Below are 17059 nucleotides of genomic sequence, written 5' to 3' on the forward strand. Positions count from 1 at the left end.
GACACTAATTATTTCTTAGCTTCTAGGGTAAGACTATAACTAATCCGATGCCTATGAGTTCGTTAGAACAACACATCATTTGGTGAGTGAAATTGTTCCTCACGTTAAAACAAACTGCATGCCAGGCATGTGGCACAACATCTATAATCCCTGTACTCAGGAGACTGGGACAGGAGAATTACAAATTTGATGCCAGTCTGGGATGCATAGCAATACACTCAAAAATAAAATTCCACCTACAAAATTATCAAAAACCACAAAGCTGAAATGTGTGCAAGTCTAGTGGGAACCCAGGTATCTGGCCCCAGATTCCAATTTTAACAGTACCATCCTTTCAACCCCACCTAGACACTGCCTTCCCAACTCTTCTGGCTGCATCTTGACACTGAGATACTGGCTGTAGCACAGCATCTTCAGGTCACAAGTCAATGAAAACAGCACAGAATGAAGAGAAAGTAACAAAAGCCATTGGACAAAGGTGTATAAACAACACCGAACTGTGGTTCTGAAAACCACCCACTGAGACCACTTTTCAGGGAAGGGATATGGGAGCTGCTTGGCCGATCCTTCTGTCACATAAAAATGCCGTAAATGGGAAATTTCTATACACACCAGGAGAAGCAAGCAACTGTTCTGCCCACAGGTCTCTAAATCTTTCTATGTACAAAAATGCAACCAGGCAAAGCTCACAGCCAATGAGGGCCCGCAAAGATTTCCCCAGAACAAATATGTTTACATCGATTCCATAATTCCCTCTCTGGGCAGGGATATGCATTGGCCTCTCTGCTGGGCTGAGAGAGAGTGACCCTGCTGACTGGCTATTTTTAGCATGCCTGTGGGTTGGGGTTTGTCAGCTCCTGCATATTCTGTTTTGATCTTGATCTTTTACTGTCATTCCCCTCCATCCGGAAGACCCTGTTTACATAATCAACAATTTGAGCTGAAAAAATCTTGAGGACCTCCAGCAGGGCAAATCAGTTTTGAGTGTTTTTAAAGCTCCGTTCTTGATAGCAATGATGCTTGCCTCATCAAGAAGAACATTAAGGTAATAATAAAGGTATTTCAAGAGACCTCAAAGTGTTTTGACTGCATAAAACTTGGTTGTTAAGAGCAGGGAGCCATGGAAACGTACAGATTGGGGAAATCTTGGAATGTTTTAAATCAATACTGCTGTTTTAACTCAATATCGATATTCAAGTGGTGGCAACTTAACACTTAGGGGACTTTTGCTCACCATTGTGCTGGGTATTGGGGAAGAGGCACATTCTGTGAGTGCAGGGACTTCACGGAAGAAGGAGGAGGCATAAACACATTCATGTAAAACTAATCGTCTGAAGATTCAATAAGGCAGCCATAGTTGGGACCAATAAGTCCAATGACAACAGGCACTGGGTACTTCTTGGGGAGGGAGATCAACACTTATAGACTGCGTTGTGTGCACCCTAAATCCTAATGTGGGGACCTCAGAATGGAATCGTATTTGGAGAGTCGATCTAGAAAGAGGTGAAGGAGTTTAAATGAGGTCATGAAAGCAAGTGGGTTCTTCTCCCATACGGATGGTGCCTTTAATAGGAGAGGAGACGCTGAGACATATGAGCAGAGTGAAGATGCAGGATGACCACCATCTTCAAGCCAGAGAGACAAGCATCTGAAACCCCCAGCTCTGATGACACCCTCTTTTAGGGCTTTGTCAGGGTCCAGCCTTGACACAGGATTATTGGTCTCAACTGAAAGCAGGGATATCTGGAAGGCACATAATAAACAGACATAGACAACTTTTCAGGTACAAACTGACAGGCAATTTCTCAAGGCTTAAAGTTGCTCTCTCTGTTCTCTCTCTCTCTCTCTCTCTCTCTCTCTCTCTCTCTCTCTCTCTCTCTCTCTCTCTCTCTCCTTTCTTCCTTAGACCTTGAGGCTGCACGAATTCTGCATTCTCCTACGCACTCTGCTTTTCTCTTGTGTATTTTCTTTCCTTGAACTGCCACACTTCTACACACTGCTGTGCATTCCCCTTTCATTCACACACACTCTTCACACACACCTCACACACACCACCTGCACTCTTCTTACACACACACACACACACACACACACACACACACACACACTCCATACACTCTCTCCTCATACTCTCTCCAGTCACTCCACACCCTCTCCACACACACCTCACATCCTCTCTTCACTGACTCTTCTCATTCTCTCTCTCTCTCTTTCACACACACACACACACACACACACACACACACACACACACTTCTACTCTTCTTCTCACACACTCTCTCAAATTCTCTCCACTACTCACTCACACCTCATGCTCACCTCACTCTCTTCACTTGCTCTCTTTCTCTTGTCCCAGTCTTTTATTGTTACTCCAAAAGGCAGATAAGAAAAAAAAAAACATTATATCATTGTTAAATCAAACTCAAGAGAATAACCACATTCTACAAAGAATTAAGAATTACAATTGTTCTCCAAAGTTTTAAGCTTTCCCTATTTTCAGACCTGTGGCCAAAATCATAATAATTGCAAACTTATCACTATTTCAACTTTAACTTTTGACTTATTATACTTCAGAGCTCAGAACTGCAAGGTCAGCTCCTTACATTATCCTGTGAAGCTCTAATATTAAATGACATGGGCAAAGCTGCCAGGCAGTAGCCAGATTCAAGTTAACCCTTAACTCAGTAGTTCCGCCAGCTTTCTGCTTCTGTGCATTTCACACAAAGACTCTCCTAAGAGTCCCAGTGTTTTGACTTAATTTTACTAGTATACAATTTTATGTATTCTATACTTGCTTATCCAGAAGCCACTTTCAAATGTTGTGCAAAACTTATCTCATACCTTTAATAGTTTTTTTTCCTTTCTCGGGGTTCCAATGTTGGCTCTGTTTCATTTTCTAATAATTTCTTCAAACTTTCTTTGCAACTCAAACATTAATCTAGAACTACCATTGTGCAGTTATTACATTGTCTTCAAGATGAGAGTTCACAGCGTGCACCTGGACTAGGAATGAGCTGTGCTGGGCCCCTATGTCTCAATTTTTAATTGTTTAAGAATCAGTACATCAAGGAAGATCTAGTTTCACAGAATTCACCAGAACAGAAGAAGAAAGAAATAGGAAATGAGATATAATAGAATAATTATGCACACCAAGGCCAACTGAAAAGCAATTATGCACAAATGAAATCTACACAGCCATTGTCTAGGGCTAAGGTTAGGAGAAATGGGAAAAACTGTTTTATAAAGAGCTGCTGTGGGCTTCTGAGATGTCTCCATCCCGGGCTGCTGCTGGGAGTCCCTATCATGGTGTGTTGTCCCTAGCAGAACTATCAGTCTCCAAAATTATTTTTAAGTGAATTTCTTTTATTTAAGCCACTTAGTGATGTTCTGTCACCGCAGGTTGGCAAGCCCGTGCATCTTTATGAGTTCAAGAGGTTCAGTGGCCCACAAAGATGTCCCAGAGAAGATGTAGGATAAGTAAAGTCACTGGATGGTAACAGGCGTCCCTAGCAAAAGGTCAGAAGATTTTCATTTGCAGCAAATGAAATGACAGGTATTTGACCTTTGTGACATACAGAAAAAAAAAAAAAAATGCCAGTCCTACGGAGTTCAACATAATAATCCTAAAGAGGCTACGGAGAGCATGTGACTGTCAGTGACATTGGGTGGTGGCATATGACAGCAGTCACCAAACACCTGTTTCTGCTCCACGACTGGGGGCTCATCTCCCCTTAAACCATCTATTTTCTATCCTGCAAAGAGAAGAGGAAAATCTTTGAATCCGCCTTACAGAATTATTGAGAGTATTAAACGAGCTGGTGCCTGGACATGCGTAGCACAAAGCCAGGACGGATTTAAAATCTCCACAGTTGTTAGGATAACTTGGAGGCCTCCCTGGGTTGCAAGCAGTAAGCGCTAAATCAAAATAGCTTAAGAGGAAAGGGATTTATTAAAAAGGACAGAAATGCTTCACAGAATACAGAGCAAAACATAGTTCAGCTGTTCCCAACTGGGGCGATTTGCCTCCCCCACCTCCAGGAGTGTTTCGAAATGTTTGGAGACATTTGCGGTTGACATTTCTTGGGTGGTACAATTGACATCTACTGGACAGAGACCAGAGTGCTACTTACCCCCTACAGTGCACAGGACAACCCCACACCAAAGGATCACCTAACTTCAAACATGAAGAGTGCTGCCATGGGCCGGAGCTAGATATGTAGGTAGCCCTTCAGTGCCATGTGTATCTGTGTGTTCTGACCACACGGCTTTTACTTCTTACTTCCAAACACACCCTTGACTCCTCCTTCGTATACCGGACTCACATCTTTACAGCTTACATTTCTGCTTTGCTTGTTGGTTCCATGGAATCCCTTCTTTGTCTCTGTCTTATTGCTGAGAGAAGACACTCTGACCGAGGAGATTCTTGCAAAAGAAAGCATCTAATTGGGAGCCACACTCACAGTTTCAGAAGATGAGTCTATTATCATCATGATGGGAAACATAGTGGCTGGCGGGCATGGCGCTAGAGAAGTAGCTGGGAGCTACACCCTGATCCTCAAGGGGGAGGGGGGAGGGGGTTCCTAGCATGGACTTCAGAAACCCCAAAGCCCCACTCCCAGAGACACACTTCCTGTCACAAGGTCCGCACTTCCTCCAACAAGGCCGCATCCCTAATCCTTATAACCATTTCAAACAGTCCCGCTTCCTAGTGACCAAGCATTCAGATCTATGAACCTATGGAAGCCATTCTCATTCAGATCACCACACACTGCAAGGGGAAGGATGCTAGCGAGACTCTGACAGAATGGAGGGGAAGAACTTCATTGATCTGCTGTGGCTGAACACAGACCATCTAGGAACAGGTAATAGCTGTGTGCCATGGGAGACATGCCCCAGCTTTTATAGTGATGTGTCCCAGATCTGTGCTTCCCCAGGGATCAGTGTTCAGAGGCGGGGCCATTGAAATGTAATCAGATCATGAAGTCATTTGTTTCATCCATAGATCAATCAATTCATGAATTCATAGTTGAGAGGACTACTAGATGGTAGGGCTTGGCTAGAGATGGTAGATCATGAAACTGCTTCTGAAGGATATCGTGTCCCCAGCTCTTTTCTGTCTCGCTGCTTCCTAATGTTATGAAATAAGTATTTCATGGACTGATAAGTGGAGTAATAGGCCTATTCCATCATGCCCTCCTTGCTATGATACTCAGGTTCATAGTCACGGAGCCAGCTAACCACACATAGGAAAAGCAAACGGAAATAAGCCTTTCCTTCTTTAAGCTGTTTTCTTCAGTATTTTGTCACACTTATGGAGCTGGCTAATACAGCGAGTGACCCTTCAGTGCCAGCAACTCCAGTTGCCCAGCACCTCCTCCCTAAAGCTAAGTCTCAGGTGACCTCCTGTGAATTTCAGACATACCAACATCAGCTATACAGAATTCCCCAATCATAGGGCAGACTCTCAGCCTTCTTCCAAACAGCATTAAATATAAATGTCTGATATAAATACTTCATGGTCTCTTCTCTATGTTCTAAAAAATATAAACACCGCATGGTTCTTTCCCTGTGTTCTAAAAAATACTAGATACTTTAGCTCGTTCTTAAAGTTAGTATCTTTGTATAACTTCCCTCTCCCCTCCAAAAACAGGACACTGACCAATTGTTTGCTAGGGGGATTGCCTCTTATATTCCCAGCTATACAGTTATATAGAATACAGCTTCTTTTCTTCCCTTCTTATTCAGAAGAAAGAGGCATGTATCACCACAATACCCAGAGGAGAAGTACCTTTTTAAAACTTTTTTCTTTTTGAGAATTGTATACATATATACAACGAAATATGATTATGTCTACCCAATATTCCTCTCCCAAATCTCATCATATGCTCCGCAACATGAACCCTTCTGATGTCGTTTCTTTTTCTCTTTTTTTGATAATGTGCTAAGTCCAGTTACTGCTGCCCACCTGCATGGGTGTGGGAGCCAACCACTGGAACATGAGAAACCTACAAATTCCTACATCTTCAATAAAGAATGTTCTCCATCCCCCAGCAACTACCCACTGCCAACGGCTCCTCAGTAAGCCACAGAGTCTGAAGATAATCTAAACCATCTCTGCTGGGAGTGTGGCTGAGTTGCTCTTTGTGTAGGCATTGTGCAGGTACCCACAGCTGCTATGAGTTCATGACTGTGATAGTCATGTCATATCCAGAAGAGGACACTTCACATCACTCCTGCCCAGACTCCAGCTCTTGCACTTTCTCCTCTTCTGAGATGTTTTGAGCCTTTCTGGTGGCAGGCTGATAGAAATGTCTGCTCAGGGCTGAGAGCTCAGTATCTTACTCTTAGACTTTATGTGCTTATGTATCTCTCTATTGACTATTGCCCACTTCACAAAGAATTCTCTTTGACCAAGGTTGAAAACACCCCAGGTCTACGTATGTAAATATAAATATTTACAAGAGCCTTTGACAGCATTACCATTTAGCAACATAAAAATAGTATTCTATCCTAGGGCCTCTGACCTCCTCAGCCGTGAGCATTTGAGCAGAGTTACAGTATAAGAAGTGAAATTTCCTTCTGTGGATAGGCCTCAGATGCAATCGGAGAACAGGTGATTACTCTATAACAGCTGTGAAAATACTGCAGCAGTCTGTACACCTTGCCTGGAAGATCCATACAGCAGCACACAGTACCCAGTGCTGAGTAAAACCACTGGAGTCTTTTCCCCCAGCATAGCACCTTCCAGCACTAGAAAAGCTCATTAGCAGGGAGGGAGTTTTCTGGTTAGAAGCTAATATTGAGATGTTCTACAACTGAAATCATATGTAGTGTCTTTAACAGTAGGGTCTACCCATGCACTTACGGTGGGTAAAAAAAAAAAAAAAGGCCTTGGCAGTAACCTGCATTTTTTTTTTTTTTTTTGAGACCTCTGGGGTCTCTCTGACCAATAGCTCATGGTGGTGGTGTGTGGGTGGGGTTGGTATTCCATATCTTGAACTGTGATCTTCATTTAATAATCCATGTCTTCTGGGTGCAACATTGCACACTCAGTCAGGGTAATTCTGCTCATTTTCTTCATAGTCCTCTTTTAGTGCATTCCCATAGACTTTTTCAAAATTCTTAATTTTAGTTAATCCATCATTTCGTCTTCTTCATCCTCTTCCCATCCTGATTAATCCTTTAATCCTTGGTATTTCACCCTCTTCTCTCTGGTTCTATGTGTTTTCTAGTACCACTGCCCTTATTTAAGCTGGGTTATGAGATAGTAGGTTTCGATAGCACTTTTCATATCAACTCTCTTGAGTTAACCTCCCTTTGATAGGAGACATATTAAAGAATAGAGAATGATAGGTTAAAGGTAAAATGAAAATACTGAGGAGAAATACTGGGGTGAAGAAGCTTAATTGAGCAGAGATACACGTGTGTGTTTGGGGAAAACCAGGGTGAAGGAAACCTGCCAATATTATAGGCTTATTTTCGATCTGAACCTGGCTGATAGGCACCCTTCATGAATGCTGTTCTTCTTTTTCCATGGCTGCATTGCTTCTGAGATCTTGGGTCCTTGCTCTGCCTTACTGTAGTTTAAACACAGAAGGCTCAGCCACCTGCAAATGGAGAAGACAGTGAGTCTCTTTCAATGCAAATACACATTTCTGAGGAAAAAGGTGTTGCTGGTATAGTCCGAGTCATGTATGTGTCTACCCTTGTTCAATCAACTGTGATAGAAGACGGGACCAACCTGTCCAAAATGGCCGCCTCTTCTTGATTCAGTCAGGGGTTCCATGGGCAGTTCCTCTCCAGATCTTTGAAATTCCAAATGTTGTCTAGTTTATGAGCTTTTGTTGATTCTATTTGTAACATCAGAGATAGACTCAAATTGATTCTCATTAAGTAAACAGTAAACACTGGGTTGGTTTCTGCTCATGTTCATATTCCAACTTAGAAGAAAGGGGGGGGGGGGTCAGTCTGCTTTCACAAAGATGGTTCAACCAAGGAGAGGTCTCAGGCTTGCTTTATGCCCTTGTTTTCCTTTCCTAATGATCTTTATAATGTAAATACAGATTTTTCTCACTTTTATTAGTTCTTTGAGAATTTCATGCAATCAGTTTGATTGCAGCCACTCCCTTCCTCACTCCTTTTCCCAGATTCAACATCCTGTCTTTATCTACGTGATTTTGTATTCTTTCATCTCTTTTCAAACTCATCAAGTACAGTTGGTACCACTCATACACTCTCGAATTTGTTGCCTTCCCTTAGAGTGTGGCCAACCTACTAGGGGTTGAAGCCTTAATTGTCCATAGCTCCTTAGCTAGGGGTGGAACTTCATCCATACTGCCCCTCCCTGCGCTATGATTTTCTCTGGGTTGAGGTCACACAGGTCTTGGGTATGCTGTCACAAATGCTAAGCATTTGTATGTGCAACTCCTGCTGTGTCTGGAAAACCATTTTACATTTTTTTTTTTAAGGAATAAACTGAAGAGCCCCAAATGTCGAGTTTTTAAAAATGGTTTAGCATTTCTCAAAGTGTTAGACGAGAGTGTAATCTTGCCGTCATTTTCCGTGTCCTTCTGTCTCCCGGCTTCCGGGAGAAGCTCGGACCCAAAGGCTGAGCCTGAGGTTCAGATCAGATCTCCAAAAGACGGAAATGTCTCTCCACCCTCCTCACTTCACATCCATTTACTCACCCACTGGAGGTTTCTTTTTCTCAAGCTCACAGGGCTGGAGTGATGATGAGTTTCCATGATGACTCTCCTAAACGTGATTCTAGAACATAGACCAAAAGAACAGAGAGGGATGCACCCTCTGCCCTGCACGATGTTCCTAAATGAAACTGTTTGGTTATACTCAGATTTCAAAATAACACTGAAGCATAGTCATATCACCACAGAGACCACACAGACCTTCACTCTGATCCCCGCTATTCAAGTCTCAGCCAGACTCAGGTATTGAGGCAAGAGGGGAGGCCTTGTGGCACCATAACCTTTGCCTGGAGTCAGAACAATCACGTTTTCAGCCCAGCAATGCTTACACTAGCTAGTGACTCACTTCCTCTTCATCCTTCCAACCCCTGCTGAGACTTTTTGAAGAAATGAGGTCCGTGGAAGCACTCAGCATAGCTTGTGCCGGTTACGGTGGTTACGTAGGAGGCATTCCGTAACAATTGACTTAGACTTTCTTATTACTTTCTGTCTATGAGGCGTTGGAGGTTAGTTTGGTAATTCAGAAAAGCCTAAAAGAAAGATTGCTCCCTTTGATAAGGAAACCAGGAGGATTTTGATATAGACTTCTTAGTATGTTTCAGAGTGAATTCCACACTGGTATGTTTCTCTCGAAGCTAAATGACCCCAGCTTTTCTCCAGCCGGTGCTCATGGTGCTCCGGGACTTTCTCTCAGGCATCAGGGACCTCACTCCACACAGTCTTCCTCTGTCTACGAAGGATCTTCCATGCCATGTCTGTGCATTTGCTCTTAACAGGGAAGTTGATGCCTGTTTGAGGACATTGGGCCAGTTCCTTTGCAAGTTGAAACCAGTTACCTTGAGCACACTGTGACTTCATCAGGGCTCTCCTAGTCTGCAGACTTATTCTTAGACAGCCCCCAACAAGATCACTGTTTTAGAAAACTATTTAAAGAACAAAGAATGGTTTTCAAAGGTGACAACCTGCATTTACGGTGTGTTGATTAAAAACAATAGTAATGAAAACATGGCAGGTAAGTTTAGGAAGTCAAAAGACCGTTCTAGAAAATCGATGAACAGAGCTGGGTATTTAGCACTTGCCTAGCGAGTGGGAAATCCTGGGCTCTCTCCCTAGCACAAATAAACCCCCACACTATGGCTTTGGACTGGAAAGTTGGCTCAGCAGTGAGGAACATGTACTGCTTTTACAGAGTTTGGTTCTCGGCACCCTTATCAGGTGGCTCACGACTGCCTCCAGCTCCAGTTACAGGTGAGCAAAGGCTCTCTTTGAACTCCAAGGGCACTTGCACGAATGCTCACAACTAACAATTAAGTTGAACTTATAAAGAAAATGCAACTGACTTGCATCAGGAGGATGCAAGGAGGCAGAGGCATCAGGTGGCAGGAGGAGCAGGAATTCAAAATCTTCTTTGATTATGTAATGAGTTCAAGGCCAGCCAGAGGTGCGTGAGACCCCACCAGAAAAGCAAGACAAAGAACAAAAAGTCCAAACAGATTTACTGAAAATATAAGGAAGTAGTAATTCATTTTAAAAAACAACAATGAGTCCTGGCTTGTGGTGGTGGCCTACGTTTGTTTTTTGTTTTGTTTTGTTCTGTTGTGTTTTTTTTTTTTTTTTTTTTTTTTTTTTTTTTTTTTTTTTTTTTACCTTTATTTGTCTGTGGCTTTGCATTTTGAAAGAATTTTAGATTAAGGACGGAGTTACAAGGTAATAAAAAAGTCCCCACATGTCCCTTCCTCCTACTGAGCATCTCCCAGTATTAACATATTTTATAGCTACATTTTGATGCCAGAAACTAGGAAATTGACATTAGCAGAGAGCAGATAATGAACATACAGGTGCAAAAATAACTCTCTGATGAGAGCTGAGAGCTGCCTGCACTTATCTGTGCTATAAGGATGAGTGTTTGGAGCACAGTTACAAATTATACTGGTTTAGAAAAACGGAAGTAGGCGGATCTCCTCTAGGGTCCATGGCTTCATTCTCCATAGGTGGCCCTACTTCTAATATGGGTGCTCATGAGTTTTACATATGTTAAAACTTCGTCAAACTGAACATTTAGCTTGTGCACATTTTGCTATATGTGACAGCTCAGTTTAAAAGGGAATCATGTGATAACAGTAAAGTGGTTTTCTTTCAATCAATTTGTTTACCTTTTATTTTATTTAAATTATTATTGGTGTGTCCATGCATGTATGCATGAAAAATGCTCACCCATGTGTGCACATTTGGGGGTCACAGGTTGACTTTGGGTGTCTTCCTCTCTTGCTCTATGACAATTTCTTCATGACAGTGTCTCTCACTGTTTTGCTGTTTTGCCTAGACTAGCTAGACAACCAGCCCTGGGAAGGAGCCCATCTCTAACACCGTTTCTATGCACTGGGGTCACAAGTAGCTTTTATCTGGGTTCTGGGAAACCAGATTCATCATGCTTATACTGTAAGCACTTTACCCACTGACTGTCTGTCCCCCAGCCTGTCTTCTAGTGTAAAGTTCTTTCGAGTAATACAAAAAGTTAGTCTTGTGTAGACCCACGAAATCATCAACAGAACGACCTCTCTAACCTGGTAAGTCATTCTGACTCCTGCCTCACCCTCCCTAATGGATATGGCTTCTGTCTTTTTGATAGTTGGCTTCAGAGCTTATCAGCATATAATATGGCCAAGGAGACAAAAGCCACATCTTCATTGTTTTCAAACTGTGCACTAAGGGCTACCCATAGGAGTTCTGTGGGACATTACAGTTTTTTTTTTTTTTTAAACAAACACAGCTCAACTAGTAAATAAACCATATATTTACAACCTTCTAGTTTAAGATAATTCAAGTTCAGACTCAGATATGGTGTGTTCATGTGCACCTGTTTCTCAAAGAACAAAGAAGTGGTTAATCTGTTAAATATTTGTTACAATTAAAAAAAACCTCACCTGCTAAAATAAAAGCTGTTTGATCAGTTCTTTCATATTGGAATGTCATGAAGACATAGCTGAGATGTTAATGATGATGTGCCAGGGAAGTTGGAGAAATCTTTGTCATGTCCCTCTGTGACAAACAGGTAAACAGACTCGTGCAGGCATATCTTGAAGAGTGTTTGATATTCAGGATCTTCGAAGCACACATATTGAAGAATGACTGAAGGCATCGTGATTGAAAGACAGCACTTCCCTGGCTTGCCTTCACACTCTGGAAAATTGAGTTCAAGTTAGTTATCTCTCTGCTCAGCCTCCTCGGTAAATAACTCACTTCCAGCCCTTCATTGGATAGGCTGCAAAAAAAGGAGATCAGAGAGTTCAACAGAGGCCTTGAGATGGTTGATGTACCACTCTGGATGCAAAGGAGACCTTCACCAAACAAGCAGATATAACCAGAATGGTAGGTATAAGGCTGAGGGAGGGGCTTGCTTCAGAGACAGATGACTGGGAGCATGTGAGAAGGCCAGAGAGTGTGCATGCAAAGTCAATTGATGGGCAGAGACAAAGTAAAATAAAATGTAAGAAGACAGATGTTTAGGCTGGAGAAACCATAAAGAGACAAACAAATGAGCAATTTGGATCATTGAGTCTGGAAGAAAAAGACCAGAGCAGGCAGGTCTTTAAAGAAGGGACCACATGGTTTATATAGAATCTAATCCCAGCACAAACCATTGCCGTGAGGAGGTACCAACGATGTCTGATTGAAAGGTCTCCTGAAATTTGGGGGAACATGAAACTAGAGCTCAGGGTAGAACCATCCAAATGGCTAACTCGCTATGGGGGAGAAGCTGCAAAGAAAAGCATATGGTTTCTATTTTCCCTTAAGGCTTAAGAGCTGCATGCGGAACCAACCTCTAAATGAGGCGTAGAGATGCCTCACCTGCATGCTTCCTGTAGAGGCCTATAGATGTGGCTCAAAGATCAGGACATGGACTGTGTCTACTGAACGAAGCCCGGATGCTACACCAACCTGGCAGCTGGCCCTGCTCCCCAGGCTCATGTAGGGCTTTGACCCGCCTGCCTCCGTGAGGCTTCCTGAACCCACTTGCTGCTCACAATGGAGTGTAGATCACATCGAAGAGTTATCCCTGCTATCATTTAAGCCACTGAAAACTAAGTACTCACATCAGCTTGCACTTGAAACCAGTTACAGATCGATGTCAGCTTTGAGCAGTCATCGTCTCAGCGTATGAGATCTGTTTATCCTACGGTACCTGTCACCTTTACACCAGTTCTCTGAGGTGGCACAGTCCTCTGGCCTTCATGGCACTCTTCTTGAAGGGTACGGTATCACCTAAAGATCCACAGAGGTGGAGATTTGTATGACTGTCCTAGATTAATAAAGCTGGGATCAGATTCTAAGTCCATCACAAGGTCTCTCAATGACCTTGGCTCAGGCATGTTGCCCCTCTGCCTCTGCTCATCACTCTCGTCTGTGGAATGACAAAACAATAATTGGCCACTGTTTGCACAGCATAGTGACCTGACCATGAATTCTGGACTTAATATGTATTTAATATTCTGAACCCCAAGAAGTGATTCACACTTTGGCAAAGCTTTATTGTGTGTAAAATATGAGTAATGAGATTTTTTATAGTGTATGTGTGCATAGAATGTTTGTGTGACTCTGTGCATGCATATGTGTGTGTGTGTGTGTGTGTGTGTGTGTGTGTGTGTGTGTGTTTGCATACACATAGTACATACAGTTAATAAGCCCATGCATAACATGTGGAGGCCAGAGCAGGACATCACTTGTCTTTTTTATTTCTTTCTGCCTTATTGCCTTGAGACTAGGCCACCCGTTTTGTGGGAAGCTTGCTGTTTCAGCTAAGATGGTTGACCAGCAAATTTGGAATCTGTTTATCTCTGATTCCCAGTTCAGCCATGTTCAACTTTTTCCACAGGGGCTGAGGATTTGAACTCACATCCTCATGCTTACAGAGCAAAACTCTTATCCACTGAACCATCTCCTTAAATTCTAAATAATAAAAATTTCCCCATGAGGTCGCTGACTTAAATAAGAAAAATAATATATTCAGAGTGGCTACATATCTAACTTTGAGTCCTACTGACTAGTATCTGAGTTTCCTGGGGGAAAGAGAAAAGCCAAGAGGTATTTAGAGCTGTACACATAGTGATGGGATTTCTTATGGTGATTCTGTCAGGCTTTGATTAAGGTACAGTTATCATTGCCTGCTCTCCAGGTACAGGTTCTACTGTGCTGATCTGTAAATTAAGTACCAAGTATCGAACCTGATGCCACATGAAACCCACAGTGGGAGTTGGTCCAGGTCTACTTTCATCTTTCCTACATATTCAGCATACACACTTTCTTGATTCTCTCTCTTCTTTCTTTTCTTTTTCCACTAAAAATCCTATCATTGGAGGCTGAAGAGATGGCTCAATGGTTAAGAGCACTGGCTGCTCTTCAGAGGTCTTGAGTTCAATTCCCAGTATCCACATGGTGGCGCACAACTGTCTGTAATGGGATCCAATGCCCTCTTCTGGTGTGTCTGAAATTAGTGACAGTGTACTCATATACTCATATAAAATAAATAAATTGTTTTTAAAAATCTTATCATTGTTTGAGAATTTCATACATGCACATATTGTACTTTGATCAAATTCGTCCCCTGTCCAGTTCCCTCCTCTCAAATTTCCCCCTTATCCACACCACCAATTTTCCTTACCAGTATTATGTACTATTTGTTTTTAGAACCCACTGAGTCCACTTAGTGCTGACTGTGTGTGCACAGGTGTGGGATCACCTACTGGGGCACAGTAGCCTATCAGGGTCATATTCCTGAAAAAATAATTGACTGTCCCTCACTCAGCACCCATCCATTACCAATAGCTTCTCAGGTAGGGTTGATGAGGCCTCCCCATCCTTGCTAGAACTTTGGCTGGCATGATCATGGTCAAGTCTTGTGCACACAGAGAGGGGATAGTACACATATGTTGTTTAATGTTAACATGCATCCATAGTGGTGGATTCAGTGCCTTCTGAAGCTATGTGTCTCCACAGTCATTGCTCTTCACTGAAGTGAAGCTTCTCTGATCAAGGCTGAGGGTAGCATTTGTCTATGGATGTAAATAGATGTTTTAAGGCAGTTTGGTACTATGTCAATTCAACTATGTGACAGTATTCAGTTAGTCCTTGGACCTATGACCCCCTTTTATCTTGGGGTTTTGTCCAGGTATATAGTAAAAAGAATGGGTTTCCTTCTGTACATTAGGCCTCAAATCCAGTTAGAGAGCAATTGTTGATCCCCATAGTAGTAGTACCCCTCTTGTACAAAGAGACATCTTGCCTGGCAGGTTGGTTTCACTGTTCACAGGGTTCACAACTGGGTAAGGCTACTGATAGGACCTCTTCTCCACGAGCAACCTGCATAACACTTTCTGAAACAATATAAACTAGCTGGCAGAGAGGAAGCTTCTAGATCAGTTTTAGCTTGATTTTTTCCTTGTTATGCAACAGAAGCATGGTGTGTGGTGTCTTCAGAAGTAGGGCCTTATCATATACTTCTGGTAGAAAATCCAGAGAAATAGAAAGAGCCTATATTGTGCTGGGGAGTATACTCTGGGGCCTCCTTAATCCTTCAAGTTGGAGTTTTGCTTAATGGTCCACAGTTCCTAGGAACAGCTTTTTCCAGCCTAGCAGGTAATTACAACTTTTAAAAAGAATTTATATATTTTTAATTTGGGGACAAGGTAGCAGGCTTCCATATGGCTTTGTCATACCCCTTCATTTTGGTTCTCCTTCCTGGCCATGTTGTCTCCCTTATCCCCACCTCTTCTCTGTTTAAGTCTCTCTGTTTCCAGTATTCCCCGTCTCCATTTTTATATATACCAATTTTTGCTCAAGTGCTCAATTTCACTTTGGTAGCTAGGGATAGGATTTCAGGCAGCCCTTCATTGTGAATATTTTTCTAAGTCATTAAAATTCTTCTGGCATGTCTTTTTATTTCGGAAAAGGCTTATATGGGTTTATAAAAAGTTAGATATACAGAGACTGTGGCAACACACATAAGACCTACACAGGTTCAAACCAGACAAAATCCCAGCACTGAAAAAGAAAGTGAACACAAAGTCCCACCCCTAGCCAAGAAACTATTTGCAATGGATTCTTTATGGAAAAGGGAAAACCAGTTTCTACCCAAAGAATATCCCTAGGTGTTTCAACCATATGCCTAGGCCCCACGCCTAGGAGCTGTTGACCAAAACAAAAGACTCCATGACTTTTTCTGAGGGGTGAGGGGATTATGTCTATGTTGTTCTGTTTTAGTATTTTTAGCTTATTAGTTTTTTTTTAAAACATTTGTTTTGATTTTCATTTTTTTTCTATATTTTTGTTGAGAGAGAGAGGATGAAGTTAGGGGATTAGGAGGTAGGAAGAATCTGTGAGGAGCTGGGGGAGGAAAAGCCATGACCTAAATGTAGTATCTGGAAAAAAAGTCAAATTAAGAAAAACAAAAGAAAACAAAATGTTAGCTTAAAATCTCCCATTCCTGGATACCTGGTTTGTGTCTCTTTCTTTGACATCAGAAGCCAAGCATGTTTTTAAAAAACACATGGTCCATTCCAAAGCTACCATTTCATAATACTCCAGAACTGCCTAGGAGTAGGCTATAGTTCTAACATCTCCAAACCTCAAAAGGTACCAGATATGTGTGATGCTGTTCTCCTTATTAGAACAGGGAAAACTGAGAACAGGAATTTAAAGGGTGTGTAAGTGCTGGTATTAGTACTGGAGATGGGTCAGAACAAAGGCCTATTTGTGTCTCTTACCATTAACTTCCATGCATGAGACTATTTTCTTAGGATAGAGTTCTAGACATGGGGGTTATAAATCAGAGGATATGCAACACTTTGCATTATTTATCAGGAAACTTATAAAAGGCAAGACACTTTTGGCAACTTCATCAAGCCCGAATCAAGAATCTTAAGGATCTAATTTGGTTCCAAAGTGCCTTTCAAAACTCGGTGCTCTAATCTTTGGCATGAAGGCCATATTCAAATTACAGAAAAATGAGTTTCTTGTTTATGTAGATCATAAATTTCTTGCCAAGGCACAAATGTGACTCTAACAGGTCTCGAATTACAGAGTGAGTGGTTAGAATTCACGGAACCACACACTGAGTCCTCGGCTTCTGCTGAATCGTGACCCATCTTTGATGAGTAATTCAGACCTGAGGTTGTCAACATGAAAAAGGCAGCTCCCTCCAACCTAGCTTCAGGAGCAGGGTTAGAATTTTTTTTTGATAGAATGTTCACATTCCTCAACAGAATGTCATTTCCTGATAAGTGGAGATGTATTTTTGTCAGGGAATCTGCTGTTCTGTGGAACAACCAAATTGATTAAAACCTTAACTTTGGTATTAAATA

At 42.1% G+C, this 17059-nt stretch overlaps 1 long non-coding RNA gene across 3 annotated transcripts; it reads right to left on the minus strand.

Annotated features, from left to right (window-relative positions):
• Positions 1-1578: 1578 nt before the first annotated feature.
• LOC143434776 (uncharacterized) lies at positions 1579-9140 on the minus strand. Of its 3 annotated transcripts, XR_013104532.1 has the most exons (5): positions 9032-9140; positions 8688-8766; positions 7742-7850; positions 7506-7607; positions 1579-1743 (listed from the first exon to the last, which is right to left on the minus strand). It is a non-coding gene; the product is annotated as an uncharacterized LOC143434776 (long non-coding RNA). The 3 variants fall into 3 exon arrangements; XR_013104531.1 differs by lacking the exon at positions 1579-1743 and having other exon boundaries at positions 7398-7607; XR_013104533.1 differs by lacking the exons at positions 1579-1743; positions 7742-7850 and having other exon boundaries at positions 7398-7607.
• Positions 9141-17059: the final 7919 nt, after the last annotated feature.

The sequence above is a fragment of the Arvicanthis niloticus genome, chromosome 17, assembly GCF_011762505.2.
Source record: "Arvicanthis niloticus isolate mArvNil1 chromosome 17, mArvNil1.pat.X, whole genome shotgun sequence".
In the NCBI taxonomy this organism is placed as follows: Eukaryota; Metazoa; Chordata; class Mammalia; order Rodentia; family Muridae; genus Arvicanthis; species Arvicanthis niloticus.